This window comes from Vulpes vulpes, chromosome 13, assembly GCF_048418805.1.
Source record: "Vulpes vulpes isolate BD-2025 chromosome 13, VulVul3, whole genome shotgun sequence".
NCBI classification, from domain to species: domain Eukaryota; kingdom Metazoa; phylum Chordata; class Mammalia; order Carnivora; family Canidae; genus Vulpes; species Vulpes vulpes.
Window position 1 is genome coordinate 60,089,354 of NC_132792.1, and position 19,407 is coordinate 60,108,760.

Here is a 19,407-nt window from a genome sequence, read left to right on the forward strand (position 1 = left end):
CATAGAAAGACTTACTGAGTAGTAGTAATTTCTCTTATTATTGCTTCTGACATCTGTACTTGAAATCATCATCTAAATAGATCTAGGTTTTCTTCCTGAGGACTCGGTACTGATAAGGAAACAAGTAGATTTTAGATATTTTCTTTGTTCAGTTTTAAGCTTTAATTAAAGTTCTTACAGTGTTGATTCTTTTTATTTTAATATAGAAGTAAGTATACAAAAGCTATCAAACTATGCAGACAGACAAAAAATACACAAAAATATGTGTTGGTGTGACTACATCTGGATCCCTCCCTCAGACTCTACTGCACCTGCTGGACCTTGTTGGCTTCTGTTTGCCCCTGTTACTGGAGTGACATTTTCAAGAATCTTGCTTTAAGCAGAACTAAACAGGGCAGAGTCTTGCCAGTTTTTATTTCATCCATATTTACTTCAACACAGCAAACAATCTGGCTGGTCGGAGCTTACTCCTGAAGATCTGAAGCTATTACATGTTTCCATACATGTAGTAATAAATTAGGCTTTATTTCGTTGATGATATAATCTATGATTGGCATTATGTCCTTGGTATTGCAATTTTTAATAAAGATATTTTTCTACTGATCTATATATAATGCACTTTCATATTTTCATGTGGATTCATGGCTCTCATTATTAATGAAATCCTTAAAATGAGCGAGCAGGGGTGGAATGCTTGCTCTCATTTCTTCTTAGGCTCCTCCCCTTTTCTTAAGTATATGGAGGGGGATTTTTTCGTTTAACAGCTTTCAAATGAAGAAGATTTAATGTACCCTAATGCTTTAGGACTATATCAATTTATGATATGAGCTATAATTTTAAGACTTAAACTAGCTTTATACTCTAAGAGAAAGTAGACATCCTTTCTTTTCTTGATCATCATCTAGTCTTATGAAAAGGAATTCTGACACTGCACTGTGTGTGTTGATTTCATTCAAGAACAAGCATCATTTAGTAAATGTTTTATTGAGTGAATACTACATGCAAGATACATTGTTCTTCATTAGGTTGGAATTCAGTAATCAAAAAAAAATCAAAAAATTGTTTTCCTTGGAGCTTTCACTCTTGGGGGGGCGGGGTATGACATCACCTTACAGATAACCAGCTGAGGAACTACAGGGGACAGTGGGAATAAGTATGATGACAAATGCTGATACAGCTTCCAGGAGGATAATAAAGTTGAACTGGCTCTTACTGTAAGATTAAGATTTTAGTTTATTATTTTTTTTGTAAAGATTTATTTATTTTTCAGTTGGGGTAGGGCAGATGGAGAGGGAGGGAGAGAATCTCAAGCAGATTCCATGCTGAGTGCAGCACCCACCACAGAGCTTGATCTCACAAACATGAGATCACAACCTGACCCAAAATCAAGAGTTGGACACAACCAACTGAGCCACCCAGCTGCCCCTTTATTATTTTTAATTTTTAGTTGTAGTATAGTCAACATACAATATTATATTAGCTTCAGGTATACAGCATCATGATTTGATGTGATGTGATGATACATTATAAAATGACTCACCATGAGAAGTGTAGTTATCTTTTGCCATAAAAAGTTATTGTAATATTATTGACTATATTCCCTATACTTATACTTTTTCATTCCTATGACTTATTTTATAACTGGAAGTTTGTACCTCTTAATCCTCTTCACCTATTTCTCCCATTCCCCTCTCTCCTTTCTCCCCTCTGGCCACCAGTTTGTTCTCTGTATTCACGAGTGTTTCTGGTTTTTGTTTGTTTATTCGTTTTATTTTTTAGATTCCATATGTATGTGAAATGATGTAGTATTTGCATTTCTCTAATTTATTTCACTTAGGATAATATTTTCTGGGTCTGTCTATATTGTTTCAAGTGTAAAATTTCATACTCTTTTATGACTGAGTGATATTTTATTGTGTATGGTGTAAACACATACACACCCCACATCCCCTTTATCCATTAATCTATCAATGGGACAGTTGGGTCGCTTTCATATTTTGGCTATTGTTTGCAATAAACGTAGAGGTACATACAGCTTTTTGAATCAGTGTTTTTATTATCTGGAGGTAAATACCCAGCAACGGAATTACTGGATTATATAGTATTTCTATTTTTAATTTTTTGAGGAACCTCCATGCTGTTTTTCACAATGATTGTACCAATTTACATAACCACCAACAGTGCAAGAGGATTCTCTTTTCTCCACATTCTCACCAGCACTTGTTATTTCTTGTCTTTTTATACTAGGCATTCTGACTGGTATGAGGTGATAGCTCATTGTGGTTTTGATTTGCATTTATCTGATGGTTACTGATGTTGAGCATCTTTTCATGTGCCTCTTGGCCATCCGTATGTCTTCTTTGGGAAAACATTTATTCAGGTCCTCTGCCCACTTGGTAATTATAACGATTTTTTGCTTTTAGTGTTAACTTGTAGGAGTTCTTTACATATTTTGGCTGTCAACCTCTTGTCATGACATATCATTTACAAGTATCTTCTCCCACTGTGAACATTCTCGCTGTTCTGATTTTGTAATAATCAGGGCAGGCTAAACATTCACTATATTGAGACTATGCATGTGTCCCCAGACCTAGTTCTTTCCCTAGGTCTGGTTTTATCAATGCTGGTGATAAACCAAGTCTGATTCTTTTTTCCATGTCTGATTTATATGATGCATCTTGTGTGAGAAATGTCTGTGACTAGATATCTGATCATCCTTGAGAAATGACAGCAAAGCTAACATAAAACCTTTGAAGATAACTGTTGCTAGTTTGTTGATTTGCCAGTTGCCATTAAATGAATTGTAAAACTAAAAACAGTCCAGAAACCAAATATCTTCTCCCATTCAGTAGGTTGCCTTTTCATTTTGTTGATGAGTTCCTTCCCTGTGCAAAAGTTTTTTTTTAGTTTGATGTACTCCCAATTGTTTATTTTTTGCTTTTGTTGCATTTGCCTGAAGAGATAGATCCAAAAAAATATTAATAAGACCACTGTCCATGGGTTTACTGGCTATGTTTTCTTTTAGGATCTTTATGGCTTCCGGTCTTAAATTTAGGTCTTTAATCCATTTCGAGTTTATTTTTTGTGTATGGAGTAAGCAAGTAGTCCAGTTTGATTCTTTTGTTAGTAGCTGTCCAATTTTTCCAACACCGTTTATTGAAGAGACTTTTTCCCATTAAACATTCTTGCCTCCTTTATCATAGATTAATTGGCCGTACAAGCATGAACTGTCTATTCTGTTCCATTGATCTGTTTGTCTATTTTTGTGCCACAATCATACTGTTTTGATTACTGTGGCTCAGCAGTGTAGTTTGAAATCTGTGGTGGCAATACCTCCAGCTTTCTCCTCTAAAGATTGCTTTAACTATTGGGGGTTTCTTGTGTTCCATACCAATGTTAGGATTATTTGCTCTTATTCTATGAAAAATACTGTTGGTCTTTTGATAGAGATTGCATTGAATCTGTAGATTACTGTGGGTAGTATGGACATTTTAATATTAATTCTTTTAGTCCGTGAGGATTTTTCCAGTCATTTGTGTTATCTTCAGTTTCTTTTGTCAATATCTTACAGTTTTCACAATATATAAGTCTCTACCTCCTCAGTTAAATTTATTTTAGCTATTTTTGTGGGGGTTTTTTTTAATGTAATTGTAAATGGGATGTGTCTCAACTTATCTCTCTGCTAGTTCATTATTATTGTAAAGAAATGGAACAGAATTTTGTATCCTGCAACTTAACTGAATTCATTTCTAAGTTCTAATAGTTTTTATTGTAGTCTAGGGTTTTCTTTTTCCTTTTTTCTGTAATAAAGATTTTATTTGTTCGTTTGTTTATTTAAGAGAAAGAGAGATCCTTCCTTCCTCCCTCCCTCCCTTCCTTCCTTCCTCCCTCCCTTCCTTCCTTCCTTCCTTCCTTCCTTCCTCCCTCCCTCCCTCCCTCCCTCCCTCCCTCCTTCCCTCCCTTCCTTCCTTCCTCCCTCCCTCCCTCCCTCCCTCCCTCCCTCCCTTTTTTATTTTTTATTTTTTTTTAGATTTTATTTATTTGAGAGAGAGAAAACGAGTACAAAGGCAGGTAGGGGAGGAGCAGAGAAGAAGGAGAAACAGACTCCCTGCTAAGCAAGTAGCTCAACATGGGGCTTCATCCTAGGACCCTGAGATCACGACCTGAGCCAAAGACAGCCACCCAGGCACCCCTGGCGTTTGCTACATATAGCATCATGTCATCTGCAAATAATGACAGTTTTACTTCTTCCTTACCAATTTGGATGTCTTTTTTTCTTATCTGCTTGCTGTGACTAGTATTAAATAAAAGTGATGAGAGTGGACATTTTTGTTTTGTTCCGGGTGTTAGAGGAAAACTTCTCAGCTTTTCACCATTGAATATGACACTAGCTGTGGGTTTGTCATGACATGTATGGCCTTTATTATGTTGAAGTATGTTCCCTCTATACCCACTTTATTGAGATTTATCATTGAGTGGATATCCAATTTTGTCAAATGCTTTTTTTTTGCATTTATTGACATACTAATATGATTTCTACTCATTTTATTAATGTGCTGTATCACATTGACTAATTGATTGGCAGATATTGAGCCATCCTTGCATCCCTGAAATAAATCCCACTTGATTATGGCAAATGATCCTTTTAGTGTATTATTGAATTTGGTTTGCTGCTATTTTGTTGAGGATTTTTGCACCAATTTTAACAGTGTTTGTCTGGTTTTAGTGTCAAGAAAATGCCTGCCTCATAGAATGACTTTGGAATAATTCCTTCCTCCTCAGTTTTTTTTTAGAATAGCTTGAGATGAATAACTATTAACTCTTCTTTAAATGTTTAGAAAAATTCACCTGTGCAGTCATCTGACCCTAGACTCTTGTTTACTACTATGATAACGGATTCAATTTCATTAGTAGTAATTGGTCTGTTCAGATTTTCTATTTCTTACTGATTCAGCTTTTGAAGATTTTATGTTTCTAGGAATGAATGGATCCGTGTCTTCTAGGCAGTCTAGTTTATTGGCATATAAATTTTGATAGTAATATTTTACAATCTTTTGTATTTCTGTGCTGTCAGTTGTGACTTTTCCTCTTTTTTTTCTGATTTTATTTTGAACCCCCCCCCCCTTTTTGGTAAGTGTACCTAAAGATTTATTGGTTTTTATCTTTTCAAAGAAGCATTTCTTAGTTTCATTTATCTTTTCTATTATTCCTTTAGTCTCTATTTAATTCATATCCTTTTTAAAAGAAAATTATTTATGTATATATTTATTCATGAGAGACACAGAGAGAGAGGCAGAGACACAGGCAGAGGGAGAACCAGGCTCCATGCAGGGAGCCTGATGTGGGACTCGATCCCGGGCCTCCAGGATCATGCCCTGGGCCAAAGGTGGGGGCTAAACCGCTAAGCCACTGGGGCTGCCCTATTTAATTCATTTACATTTTGATCTTTATTATTTCCTTTGTTCTTTTTCTAGTTCCTTTAGGTGTAAGGTTGGAGGATTTATTTAAGATTTTTTCTCATTTGGGATCCCTGGGTGGCGCAGTGGTTTGGTGCCTGCCTTTGGCCCAGGGCGTGATCCTGGAGACCCAGGATCGAATCCCACGTCGGGCTCCCAGTGCGTGGAGCCTGCTTCTCCCTCTGCCTGTGTCTCTGCCTCTCTCTCTCTCTTTTATCTGTGTGACATACATACATACATACATATATACACAAATAAATATTTTCTCATTTCTTGAGGTTGGCCTGTGTCACTATAAATAAACTCACATAGAAATGCTCTTGCTGCATCCTGAAGTTTTTGACCATTTTGTTTTCATTTTCGTTTATCTCAGGTTAATTTTTTATTTCCTCTTTGATTTCTTTGTTGACCCAGTTTTAGTTTGGAAGCATGTTGTTTAGTCTCCACATTTGCTTTCTTTTTTTTCTTTTTTCCCGTTCCAGTTTTCTTCTTATAATCTTTTTCTAGTTTTTCACCACTACTAGAAAAGATGAAAAAAAAGAAAAGAAAAGAAAAGATGCTGATGTGACTACAGTCTCCTTAAATTTTTTGACATTTGTTTGTGACCTAACCTGATTTGTCCTGGAGAATGTTCTATGTGTACCTAAAAACAATGTATATTCTTCTGTTTGGGGATGTTAGTTCTGTGTGTATACCTATTAAGTCCAGCTGATCTGAAGTATCATCCAGAGCCATTGTTACCCTGTTTATTTTTGCCTGTATGGTCTATCCATTGTTGTAAGGGGGATGTTAAAGCCCTCTACTATGATTGTATTCCTGTCACTTTCTCTCTTTATGCCTGTTAATATTTGTTTTATATTTTTAGATGTTCCTGTGTTGGGTGCACAGATATTTGCAATTGTTATAACCTCTTGTTGAAATGATCATGCTCTTCTTTGTCTCTTGTTGCAGTCCTTGTTTTTTTTGTTTCTTTTTTTTAAAAGATTTTATTTATTTATTCATGATAGTCACAGAGAAGAGAGAGAGAGAGAGGCAGAGACACAGGCAGATGGAGAAGCAGGCTCCATGCAGGGAGCCCGATGTGGGACTCGATCCCGGGTCTCCAGTATCGCGCCCTGGGCCAAAGGCAGGCGCCAAACCACTGCACCACCCAGGGATCCCCTGCAGTCCTTGTTTTAAAGTCACTTTTGTCTGATATTAGTATTGCTGCCCCAATATGTGTGTGTATATATATATATATATATATATTTTTTTTTTTTTTTTTTTTTTTTTTTTTTTTTGCTTCCTGTTGTGGGGAATATCTTTTCATCCTTTCACTTTCACTCTACATGTGTCCTTAGGTCTGAAGTGAGTCTCTTGTAGGCAGCATAGAGATGGATTTTGTTTTTAAATTCACTTAGTCAGGGATCCCTGGGTGGCGCAGCGGTTTGGCGCCTGCCTTTGGCCCAGGGCGCGATCCTGGAGACCAGGGATCGAATCCCACGTCAGGCTCCCGGTGCATGGAGCCTGCTTCTCTCCTTCTGCCTATGTCTCTGCCTCTCTCTCTCTCTGTGACTATAATAAATAAATAAAAATTAAAAAAAAAAAAATAAATTCACTTAGTCACTCTGTGTCTTTTGATTGGAACGTTTAGTCCATTTACATTTAAAGTGATTATTGATAGATATGTACTTACTGCCATTATATTATTTCTTAGTTGTCTTTCTAGTTGTCTCTATTCCTTTCTTCAGGGAAAACGAGATTGTAATAGGTGAGAGAGTTAGGGTTGGGGCAGAGAGGCCTTCCAAACAGGAAGCAAGGAACCTGAACAAAGGCACAAGAGCCCTCAAAGACATATACTGTGTGTGGAGTCAGACTGTTTAGCTACAGAATAGGCTATTTTGAAGCATTTGGTTGAATTTGAGGCTTAAAAGGACAGGTGAGATCCAGATGGGACAGTAAGTAAAGTACCATAAGCAATATTGAAATTTGGAGAAGGTGACATAAATTGAGACTCTTAGCAATCCTTATCAGAATTGCCTTGAAGTTGTCTACCATGGTCTCTAGATTCCAGTGATACTGGAAATGGGAAGCTTTTTTTTTTTTTAATACTGCTGACTTCAGGGGAAGGAAGGCATGTAACTAATAAAACAACAAGAAAAAGTAAGTTAAAACATGCTAGAGAATTACAAAATACCTTATTTATCTTTAACAAGAAATATTTTGTACATAACCTTTTATTCATTTTTATAACTGTTGAAGGGCATAGAAAGAGTAAGATGGAAGGGAAGAAGAGAAAGAACAAGATGGAAAGGTAGTAAGCAAGACCCACAAAGACCAATAGAGAGCCTGACAAAGACAAGGAAGGGACTCAGAAGCATACATTTTCATGTTTAAACAAAAAGATAAATTTTTTCAAGATTTTATTTATTTGAGAGAGAGAGAACAAAAGAGAGAGCACAACCAGTGGGAGACAGAAGCAGGCTCCCCACTGAGCAGGGAGCCTGACTTTGGACTCCATCCCAAGACCCTGGGGTCATGATCCGAGCCGAAGGCAGACCCTTTGGTGACTGAGCCACCCAGGTGCCCCATGCATAGTCTTATTTGACAACTGTGAGCACTTAGTTAAGAGCCCTTGGCCTTAGCTCCCTAGCTGTCAGCCCTCACCTTCTGTTTAAATTCCACCCCATCCTTGGTGAAGGGTGCCCACACTTGTGTCCTGGCTGCTCAGCCTTCCCCTGTCCTTGTCTGCAGGACACAAATCAGTATGCTCCCCAGCCCTACCTCTTCTCCTGGGACTTAGAAATTGTCATATTTGTCACTGTGCCCATGGGAGGAATACGGGGCCATTCCCACACCAGAATCAGCAAAGAGTTTTCTCTACAACCCCAATGAGAGAGAGCTAAGTTGATCCTTCTGCCTCAATTTCAGTGACTCCCAATAGGCTCAATGACAGAGTCCAAGAGAAGAACCTTCACCACTGCATACAAGTCCCTCTCTGATCCATTTCCCGTGCTTTCATCCTCTCCCTTGCTCCAGCCTATGAACTCCTTAAACTCTTATCCCCTCCTCCACAACCAGCAATGACAGAGGCCTACACACATGCACAGTTTCTTGCCTTGGTGTCTTCTGCCTGGAATGCTTCTCTCCTCTTCCCTGTTAGCTAGTTGACTATCACCCACCATTAGTAATCCACTAGGGTGAAATATTACAACTATTACAGGTTTCACAGTGAAAGGGAACCTAGGCTGGGTGATGATAGAACATCCAATGGCAAGGTGCCTTCACGAATACCCCACATCTGGCCAGTTCAGCCCACTACTGTGTTCCATATCCTCAGTGTATATACCCTAAGGTTACTACTCTAGACCACTTCCTGTTTCTAACACATATTTATGGGGTTTTGCTTTTGCATCATTATTCATACTCTTACCTCCCTATCTGGAATGCCTCCTTATTCTGTTTCTGTCTTTTCCCACTAGAGTGTTACTGGTCATTCTTCAGGGCTCATCTTAAATAATGCTTCTTAATCCTCAATCAATATAGATTTACCTCCTTTGAATCTCCATATCATTTCTTTCTTCTGATTATTTTTTTGTGGGCTTTCCTTTCTCTTACCCAATTGAATGATAAATTCCTTGATGTCAGAGATCATATCCACTCATCATTCACACCTGTGGCATTTCTGAGCACCATGTTTGTTTTTAGTGTGTAAAACAAATGTCTCAGATTTCTCTGATGCCTAGCTTTTATCGAGCCCTGTACAATGACTTTATATTGGGGGAAAACAGCATCCCAAATTTAAGAACTTGAAATTTTTATTCTAATAATTGAGTATGTTCTGTCTCTTGTACATAGGTAATTATAACCTTTTTTTGGGACAGATAGTATTTATAATATTTGGTTTGTCTCCTGAAAGTGTGTTTGTGTTTCCTTAAGTGCATTTGGTAAACTTTTAACTTTCTTAGGCACTAATAAGGTTAATTCTTGAGACCATCTTAAAATAAGGATGACAAGTTGGTCCAAGGATTATGGGTTATTGTTAAGCTGTTTAAAATAAGGATGAGCAGCCCGGGTGGCTCAGTGGTTTAGCGCCGCCTTCAGCCCAGGGCCTGATCCTGGATTCCCAGGATCGAGTCCTACGTCAGGCTCCCTGCATGGAGCCTGCTTCTCCCTCTGCCTGTGTCTCTGCCTCTCTCTCTCTCTCTCTCTCCGGGTCTCTCATGAATAAATAAATAAAATCTTTAAAAAATAAAATAAGGGTGACAAATCTACACAACTTGTCAACTAGAATATATTTTGAAAAGCCAAGGGCGTGGCATTTTATAATTTTTTAAAATTTTTATTATGATCTTCAGTTAATTTGGGAGATTTTTCCTTGATTTAAGATAGACATATTGTGTTAGACTAGAATATGTAGCAAATAGAAAGCACACTCACATTTTATATTTAGTGCTATGCAGATACTGGATATAATGGTTTCGAAAGAACTTATATCTAAGATTTTCAGATATGTTAAAGTTCCATGAGCTACTGTTACCTCTAATTCATTCTTCTTAGTTTGAAGAATAATACAATTTTTGAGAAATGAATTAAATATTTGGGATGTGGTAGAAAGAAGAGAACAAGAGTTTCCAAATGCATTATAATTAGCTTATTATATAAGTGTGTCTGTGTATATATATAACTTATTCACTACTAAAGATTAGAAATGGAGGGGATCCCTGAGTGGCTCGGTGGTTTGGCACCTGTCTTTGGCCCAGGGCGCGGTCCTGGAGTCCCGGGATCGAGTTCCGCATCGGGCCCCCGGCATGGAGCCTGCTTCTCCCTCCTCCTGTGTCTCTGCCTCTCTCTCTCTCTCTCTCTGTGTCTATCATAAATAAATAAATAAATAAATCTTTAAAAAAATAAGATTAGAAATGGCTTATTACAATCAGATTTATGTATTGTAATTAACATTGGAATAAATAAAAGATATAGAGCAAAAACACCACTATTTGTTCTGTTAATTGTTGTCGTTCTCTGGTTGGTTTAGGCTTAACATATATTTTTCTTAGTTTTGTGTTATTTTTTGCCTTCCCTTTCCATTTCCCTTTCCCATTCCCTTCAGAACAAGCCTATTTTCCCAACCTGTTGTACTAGTAAAACAAGGGGGAAGGAAATGTGACAGTTTCTGTGTACTTTAGGTTAAGCTAATTTTCAGGTTGAAATGGATTATACCATAATAATTATTGGACATGCAGCTGTTGTAATTGGTCTTTCTAAGGAGACTTTTTTCTGGGTTGGTTTTTTGTTGTGTGTGTGTGTTTTGGTAGCAAAAAAACAAAAAACAAAACAAAAAAAAAAACACGTAACATAAATTTGCCCTCTTAGCAGTTTTTAAGTGTACATTACTGTATTTTAACTATATGCACACTGTTGTACGAGACCTCTAGAACTTTTTTGTCTTGCATGGTAGAAACTATACGCATTGAATAACTTGCCATTTCTCCTGACCCCCAACACCTAGCAACCACCTTCCATTTTTTGTTTCTGTGGCTTTGACTACTTTAGATGCATAAGTGGAATCATGAAGTATTTCGTCTTTGTAATTGACTTATTTAACTTAGCATAATAGTCCTCAGGGTTCATCCTTGTTGTTGTGTATGTCAGGATTTTTTTTAAGGCTAAATAATATTCCACTGTATCTATATATGAAATTTTCTTTATCCATTCATCCATCAATGCATATTCAAGTTGTTTTTACATCTTGTTATTGGGAACAACACTTAAGTGAATGTGTGTATGCAGATATCTTTTTGAGACTTTGTTTCCAATACTTTTGAATAAATCTTCAGAAGTGAGATTGCTGTCATATGGTAGTTCTTTTTTTTTTTTAATTTTTTGAGGATCCTTCATACTCCATATATTTTCCATAGCATTTGCACATTTTGTAATCCCACCAATAATGCACAACAATTCCAGTTTTCCCATATCCTCACCAACACTTGTTATTTTCTGGTTTTTTGATAGCAGCCATCCTAACAGGTGTGAGTGCCTTCTTTTTTACGGGTGTGAGGGGATGAAATCTCATTGTGGTTTTGATTTACATTTTCCTAATGATTAATGATGTTGAGTATCTTTTCCAAAGAAATGTTTTGAAAAGAGTAAGTAACTAATACTATATTACAGCATTGAATGCTCTCTGTGGTCAAATATCTTAGTTTCATATATTGCTAAAAAATGAGGGCACCAAACATGACCTTAAGCTAAAAAGGATGAGGAGGAGGTTCTTAGGTGCAGGAAGACTCCTTGAGGCAAATCTGAAGTCAGTTGGAAAGTGAGAGAAAATTGCAATGACATTAAGATTGCTCCTCTGAGATACTCTGCCTCATGTCAGCCATTTCTCATGTTCCCCTAAAGGGTGTTTCTCTCCCTGAAGCCATTTACTACATAAGACTTCTTTATATAGGTTAAAAGAAGGAAGGAGTACGAGCTTCATAGATCATACTGTTTATATATAATGTGGGGGTGGACAAACAGAGGCACTCCTGTATGTCACTTCCCAATTCCCTTTCTAGTCTTGTTCAGTCTGTGATACTTTATTTCATTTCTGCTTAGAAAATGTTTACTTTGGGGATCCCTGGGTGGCTCAGCGGTTTAGTGCCTACCTTTGGCCCAGGGCGTGATCCTGGAGTCCTGGGATCGAGTCCCACGTCTGGCTCCCTGCGTGGAGCCAGCTTCTCCCTCTGCCTGTGTCTCTCCCCCCTCCCCCCGCCGCGTCTCTCTCTGTCTCATGAATAAATAAATAAAATCTTAAAAACTATATATTTACTTTTTGCTCATTAGTGGGTCATTTATCTGTGGTCATAAGTGCAGCAGTCTATTTTTTTTTTTACATCTTCTCTCTTCTTTTCTGTTACCCTCAATGTTTTTAAGATAATAATCTTAGGAAAACAATGATCATGTTCTTTATCTTCATCATTTATGGTTAAGAAATGGAGACCTCTACAGTTTTTGCTTTGCTATCAGCACAAAGTCCAATAAAAGTTGGCCTTCTGCAATTTGGGACCTTATAATTGTTAGTCCTGTTACTGCTGTAGACTTGATTTTATCAGCATACAAGTTCTTAAATTCTGTTTTGTTTTCTAAGAATGCAATAGTGAAAGATAATTCACAGAATATAAGAATTGCAGATCTGCTTATAATGCTAATTCAAGACACTTTGGTGTTTCAGTTAGCTAAGCAATGGATTCCATCTCAGCTCAGGTTTTTTTTTTTTTTTTTCTTCAAGATTTTATTTATTTATTTGAGAGAGACAGACAGAAATAGTGACTGAGAGCATGAGCGAGGAAGAGAGGGAGAAGCAGGCTCTCCCCTGAGCATGGAGCCCAATGTGGGGCGTGATCCTGGGACCCTGGGATCATTACCTGAGCTGAAGGCAGACGCTTAACTGACTGAGCCACCTAGCCACCCCTTCAGCTCAGGTCTTGATCTCAGGGTTGTGTGTTCAAGCCATGCACTGGGTTCCACACTGGGTGTGAAACCTACTTTAGAAAAAGAAATATAAAGGGATCCCTGGGTGGCTCAGCAGTTTGGCACCTGCTTTAGGCCCAGAGTGTGATCCTGGAGTCCCGGGATCGATTTCCGCGTCGGGCTCCCGGTGTGGAGCCTGCTTCTCCCTCTGCCTGTGTCTCTGCCTCTCTCTCTCTCTCTCTCTCTCTTTATGTCTATCATGCATAAGTAAATAAATAAATCTTTAAAAAAAAAAAGGACTGGATACCAATTAACTTTAACCTGAGAATTGATTTTAATTTGATCTTTTATTTTTAAGTTTATAGTTGAGTGACATTAAGTATACCTTTGTGTTGTTGTGCAACTGTCACCAATATCCATCTCCAGAATTTTGTCATCATCCCAAACAGAAATTCTCTATTAGATAAGTACTCACCCCTCCTCCCACCAGCCCCTGGTGACCATTATTCTACTTTCTGTCTCTGAATTAGACTATTCTAGGTACCTCATATACATGAAATCATATAGTCTTTATTTTTTTGTGATTGGCTTATTTTACTTAGCATAATGTTCTCAAGGTTTATCTGTGTCCTATAGATGCATATATATATACACGTCATCATTTCCTTTTAAAGGCTGAATAGTATTCCATTACATATATAAACAATATTTAGTTTATCCATTTATCCATTAATGGACATCTGGGTTATTTCTACCTTTTCGCTGTTGTAAATCATGCTATTATGAACATTGGTGTACAAATATCTGTTCAGATCCCTGCTTTCATTTTTTTGGGAATATATACCCATATGTGGTTTGGCTGGGTCATGTAGTAATTCTATGTTTAATTTTTTGAGGAACCATTATACTGTTTCGAAAATGGCTGTAACTTGGCTTTTTAAAATCAGGTTTTAAAATATTTTTGCTAAACAGATTGAAAATTTACCAAGGGTTAAAATACCCCATTCTCTTAACTAGAAACCTTAAAGTATTATTTTATCTCCTAAGTGGTTTCTACATAGTCTCTTTTCTGTTTATCAGGGGACAGTTGAACTGGGCAAAGGCCAGTGTTGGTTGTCCTCATTTACCGCCATGGTAATTAGATGGAGCAATGAGATGAAAATTACACTCCCAGCTCTCAATTGTGAAACTTGGTTAAGAGTGGGTCATGGTGAGTCAAAAATAACACATCGTTTTGTGAGTCAGAAAATACCTGATGAGTGCCGCCTCTTTTACGGAGTCCTAGAATACAGCAATGCTTAGGTGACATGGCTGCCGTCATCATGGAACTTGGAGTCTAGGAATAGGAAAGATAAGTCGTTGATAAGTGTGTAGTGGTGCAAAATGTATGTCTAGTGTAAGGCCGGTGTGCTCTGGGAAGTATATATTCTCGCCTGGGGTTTGTGGAAGGTCCTTGCTCACTGACATTTCAGCTAGAGATGAAAAATAAGCCAGGGCTCATAACATTGTGTTCTTATAATGCTTAATGTATGTCCTAACAGTGGTAGGTGCATGCAATTTATAAACAAATGCATATTTTGTATACATGGTACACACCTATCAAAAGTACTGATAGAATGAGTTATCAAAGAAGTTTCTTCTAGAGAATGCTTGTCTGGTTGACTTTCAGTGGATGCGATTAGCCTTACAGCTAACAGAGGAGTGAACAGAGAGACATCAGCATGTGGCCTGGGACCCAGAAAGATCTGATCTTCTAAAACCTTTTGATGATGGATTCCTTCTCCACACTACACTGTTCCATCCTTCTTTGTCCCTTATTTCCAGGTTTCTTATAAATGAAGTAAGTTATACGCTCCCATTTTCTGTGTGCTCACTAAAATCTGGCCTGTTTGCTTGCCACTGCTCATCAAACAGTGCTCCCTTGAGATGCCTGGGTGGCTTAGTAGTTGAGCATCTGCCTTTGGCCCAGGGCATGATCCCAGGGTTTGGGATCGAGTCCCACATCAGGCTCCCCGTGAAAAGCCTGCTTCTCCCTCTGCCTAGGTCTCTGCACCTCTCTTTGTGTTTCTTATGAATAAATAAATAAAATCTTAAAAAAAAAAAAAAAGCGCTCCCTGGAATATCAACAGTGACTTCCTGTTCACCACATCAGCAGGCCTCTTCCTCCTCCCTCACCTGCTTAGCTTCTCTAGTAACCATCCTTTCTCCAAACACTTCTACTTGTGCTCCATGCTGTAGCCATACATGGTCGCTGCCTTCTCTTTCATTTCTAATCCTGGACTGCCTTTTATCCCCAACTAAAATCCCTTCCTTGATCAGTTTTAGCTCTTTCCAACTTTTCTTGCTACCGACGTTAATTTCCTAAAAATGTGTGGATATGTAACGGCTGTTCTCTGAACTTTGTGAGTCTCCCCTGTAGAGATGAAAGTAAAATGTCCTCACCTGGCATTTAAGGTACCATCTGTCTAAACATTCATCTTTGCAGAGCCTAAAGCCTTAGTTACTCATTAACCTGTAGCCGCATAGCTTGTGGGCTACAGTTAAGTAAAATAGATACCTCATTTTGGCTTGTCACGTAATAGTTTAAGCTTTAAAAACAAAACAAAAACTCCCTACTACCATTCGAACTCTGATAGAAGAACCATAGCTTATTCGTTTTTATATCCTTTCCCTAATGCCTTGCACATAGGAGATACTTAATAAGTGTTTATGTAAATAATGGACAAAAATTAGGGTTTACAGGAATGTGAAAGCAACAAGAAATTTAATGTTTTCTTTAGCTATTTCAAGAAGGTGTGACTAGAATGATGGTGGGGGGTGATAAATGATAGAAGGCATTTAAAGACCATCATTAACTACTGTGTGAGTTTGAAATAGCATGTAAAGTAAATTTCAATGGTGTAGTCTGGAAATGAGCAGGGTCCATATCATAATTATTTTGAAACATGATTTCTCATTAATTCATACTTCTATTCCTGGTACATTTACCAGATGCCCTCTATGTGCCACATACTGTGCATCAGAGATACAAGGAAAAGCAAAACACTGTCCCTGCCATGCAGGGGCTCATTAACAAAGAAATCATTAAAGCCTTTTTAGAATAGCTTATCCTTAGCATATGTACATCCTTCTCCCTAATTTGAGAACGCACCCTAGAGGGAGGCCTGTGGTTGTTCAGCTTGGCCTGTGCCTACATTTATTAATAAGTGATTAAGCTGGTATTTGGATCTAAGAAAAAGAAGAGATACAGTAAGTGAGGAAGTACTATGATAGATGAATACAGATATGTAAGCATAGCTAGATGGAGACAGAAGGCAGACTGTGATAACAGAAGAGGTAGGAAATACAACTCTTTGACCTCCAAAAATATATTGAAGTTTACCGTGTGGGTAACGCTTAGATAAAATCTGATGTCAAGAATTGGGATTCCTTATATCCAAGGCTACTGGTTTTTTTCTTTAGCAATATTTTTCAAATGTCATATAAATATACCTGTACATACTTTTTCCAGCTACCTTCTTATCCATTCTGGAAGCCTGCTGTGTTCTGTACTCTGTCCACGGGTTACCGCGGATGGCCCGACTCTCAGGGGGTCTTGATGCGTTGTCTGTTTCATAGATAAGGAAACCGACTTGGAGAAACTGTAGTCAGATTGAGGCCGTAACTCTAGTAAATGACAAAGGAGAATTCCAGCTATAGTCTGTTGGTGATTCCAAAGCCTGTGATCTTTCTACTGTGTTCCATTACCTGCCTCTGAGAATGGTGGTCATGTCTTCGACTTTGCCTTTGTTTGAGAGAAAATGTTGATCTACAGAGAAATTCCAAAAGTAACATACTCAAAACCAAAAGAAAGATTTACAATAGTTACTGCTGTGTTATTAGGGGTAGTTCTAACACATCTTATCATAGAAGAGATTTTGATGATTTGGAGTTAGATGTGATTTCATTAAATATCTTAAATCTTATGGGGACTACAGTTAATGGCTATGAAGCATTGCAGCTCAAGGAACCATTAGAGCAAATAGCTCCTAGAGGTTATAATTGCCTCTAACCCGGTTCCTATGTGTTCATGTCTATGCATTTCAAACTAGGCTTCTTTGATTACTGATGAATATCTCCTGATACTATCTTTTTTTATTGTTTTTTTTTCTAATAATCTCAGTATCAAAGAATGAAAAGGAAAAGATGCTAAGGTGTTGTTCATTGGTGAAAAGAATTTCACATAGACATGAAAGCTGTTGCTCTGTATTCAGAGCATTCACATTTCTCCAAGAGCCAGATGCTGACATGAAAAATAAGGGAAATAGGTTAGGAATTTACGTTGTATACTTTCAGAGGCAGAATTACCACTAAACTAGTGAAGGTTGGGATGTAAGCATTCTTACTTGTACTGGCCCCAGTGAGTGCTGGGAGTTGTAGCATGTAGTGAGATGGGGAAGCCATCTTTTCACATTTTCTATAAAAAAGATGGAGAATTAACACTTAATTTGTGTTCTTGAAGAGACTCCCCTCACATTGTCATAAGCTTCGGGCCCTACAAAACAGAGTCATCCCTGTAGACTAGCAAAGTGTAGAGTATATACCAGGTCAAAAGCAAAAAGGTCAGCTTCTACAGTGCTCACATATGGAGTGCTTACAGCCATCGTCATTTCATCCGTGCAGCACCATTGTGTAGGGTGAGTTTAGGTACGAGCTCCATTTTCCAGACAAGGAATTTAAGGTTTAAGTCACTTGTCTAGAGTCACACAGCTAGAAGGTGGTGGAACTGGAACTCAAATCCAGATCTCTGCTTTGCTCCAAAGCCAGAGTCTCCCCGTGAAGTGGAAGGATAAACAAACACATCACCCAGGTGTTCTCTTGTTTTTGTCTGCCATTTGGAAGAAGTTGTTATAAGTGAATTGGGTGAGCATGTTATTGGCTGAATTTAAGCTCTACTGAGACACTGGTTTAGTTACTGGGAATAATTTTTTTTTTGCAGATCCCTATTTCAGAGGATGATGTACACTTTTAAGGCAGCTCAGCTTTTCCTGTCAGGAAAAAAGATGATAAAAGATCCCAAGAAAATAGAAGGTTGCTATCCAGGCCAAAAAAGACTCCTTGGTATTTAGCCAGAAAATTGGATACCAAACTTGTTTTAGAACATTCATTTTGTACCCTGATGTGAACAGATGAGGAATTGTTCTGTCAGAGTGAATGTCTCATCATTTTATCTGTCCATCTTTTTGTGCAGTATAACCTCTAGATAAACAACAGTCTGGCCTGGTTAAGGTATTCTCTCCCATTTCAGAAAATATATGGGAAGCAAAACAGAGACTTTACCCACTCTACTTTAATCATTGTGACCACCTCAATATTCATTACATTATGGACCAGAAGTAAAGGAAGGGAACAGAATCTGAGGTCCCTGTTTCACACAAGACTACTTAGCTATATACGAGACAATGTAGTGGGTGTTTTAACATGGGTGCTGAAAAGGAAGTGTGTAAAATGCAGACTTTGTCTGTAAAATGGATTTATTAGATGTCAAATATTTAAACTCAAAATTTTAGATATCCATAGCTGTCCATAGCAAAAGGCTACTTTGCCTTATGTTTCTCATTTCAGTCATTTGAACAGAAGAAAGCCCCAGTTCAATGTGGTCACATACCAAAAATACATTGATTTTACCCAGGAGAGAAAAAGTGTTCATTGGAATGGACTTGGATTCTGCGTGTTAGAACCTTGGTCACCTGTAATAGATTTAGAGTCCTTTGGGCCCAGCAACTTTATAAATAAGACATTTTGTCTTGTAGAAGAAAAGAAATGTAAAATAAATAATGCCAGTACTTGGCTTTAGTGCTGCTTCCCATATGTTCATTACTGAGACGCCTTTTCACTCTCATGAAGACAGTGGACGTTAGAATTCCTGGGCCATTTGGAGACTATGTCTTCATTTCTTTAGGCCTTTAGGGGCTTGAAGAATTCATTTTTTTCCTGCTTCCATGCTTTCTTTTTAAATTTTTATTATTTTATTTGTTTCGTCATGTTAAGTGTACTCTTTAATCCCCACTACCTATTTCATCCATTCTCCACCCACCTCCCACCTCCCCTCTGGTAGCATCAGGTTGTTCTCTATAGTTAAGAGTCTGTTTCTTGGTTTGCCTCTCTTTTTTAACCCCCCTTTGCTCATTTGCTTTGTTTCTGAAATTCTGCATATGAGTAAAATCATATGGTATTTGTCTCATTGACTGATACACTTCACTTAGCATTTATACTCTCTAGTTCCATCCATGTTATTGCGAATGGCAAGATTTCATTCTTTTTCATGGCTAATATTGCTGTATATATAATATTTATTATACTTATTTATATATATTTATTATATATAATATATTATATATATATATATGCCACATCTTCCTTATCCATTCACAATCGATGGACACTTGGGCTGTTTCCACCATTTGGCCATTTTGAATAATGCTGCTATAAACATAGAGGTGCATGTGTCCCTCTGAATTAGTATTTTTTTTGTTTG

The 19,407-nt window shown here is 37.8% G+C and overlaps 1 protein-coding gene and 1 non-coding gene across 19 annotated transcripts in view; both read left to right on the forward strand.

Moving 5' to 3' along the window:
- NCOA2 (nuclear receptor coactivator 2) overlaps positions 1 to 19,407 on the forward strand; it is a 296,781-nt gene that overhangs the window by 193,357 nt on the left and 84,017 nt on the right. The gene's annotated exons all lie outside the window — the stretch shown is intronic.
- LOC112932720 (small nucleolar RNA SNORA72) lies at positions 2,504 to 2,635 on the forward strand. Its single transcript, XR_003237539.1, has one exon. It is a non-coding gene; the product is annotated as a small nucleolar RNA SNORA72 (small nucleolar RNA).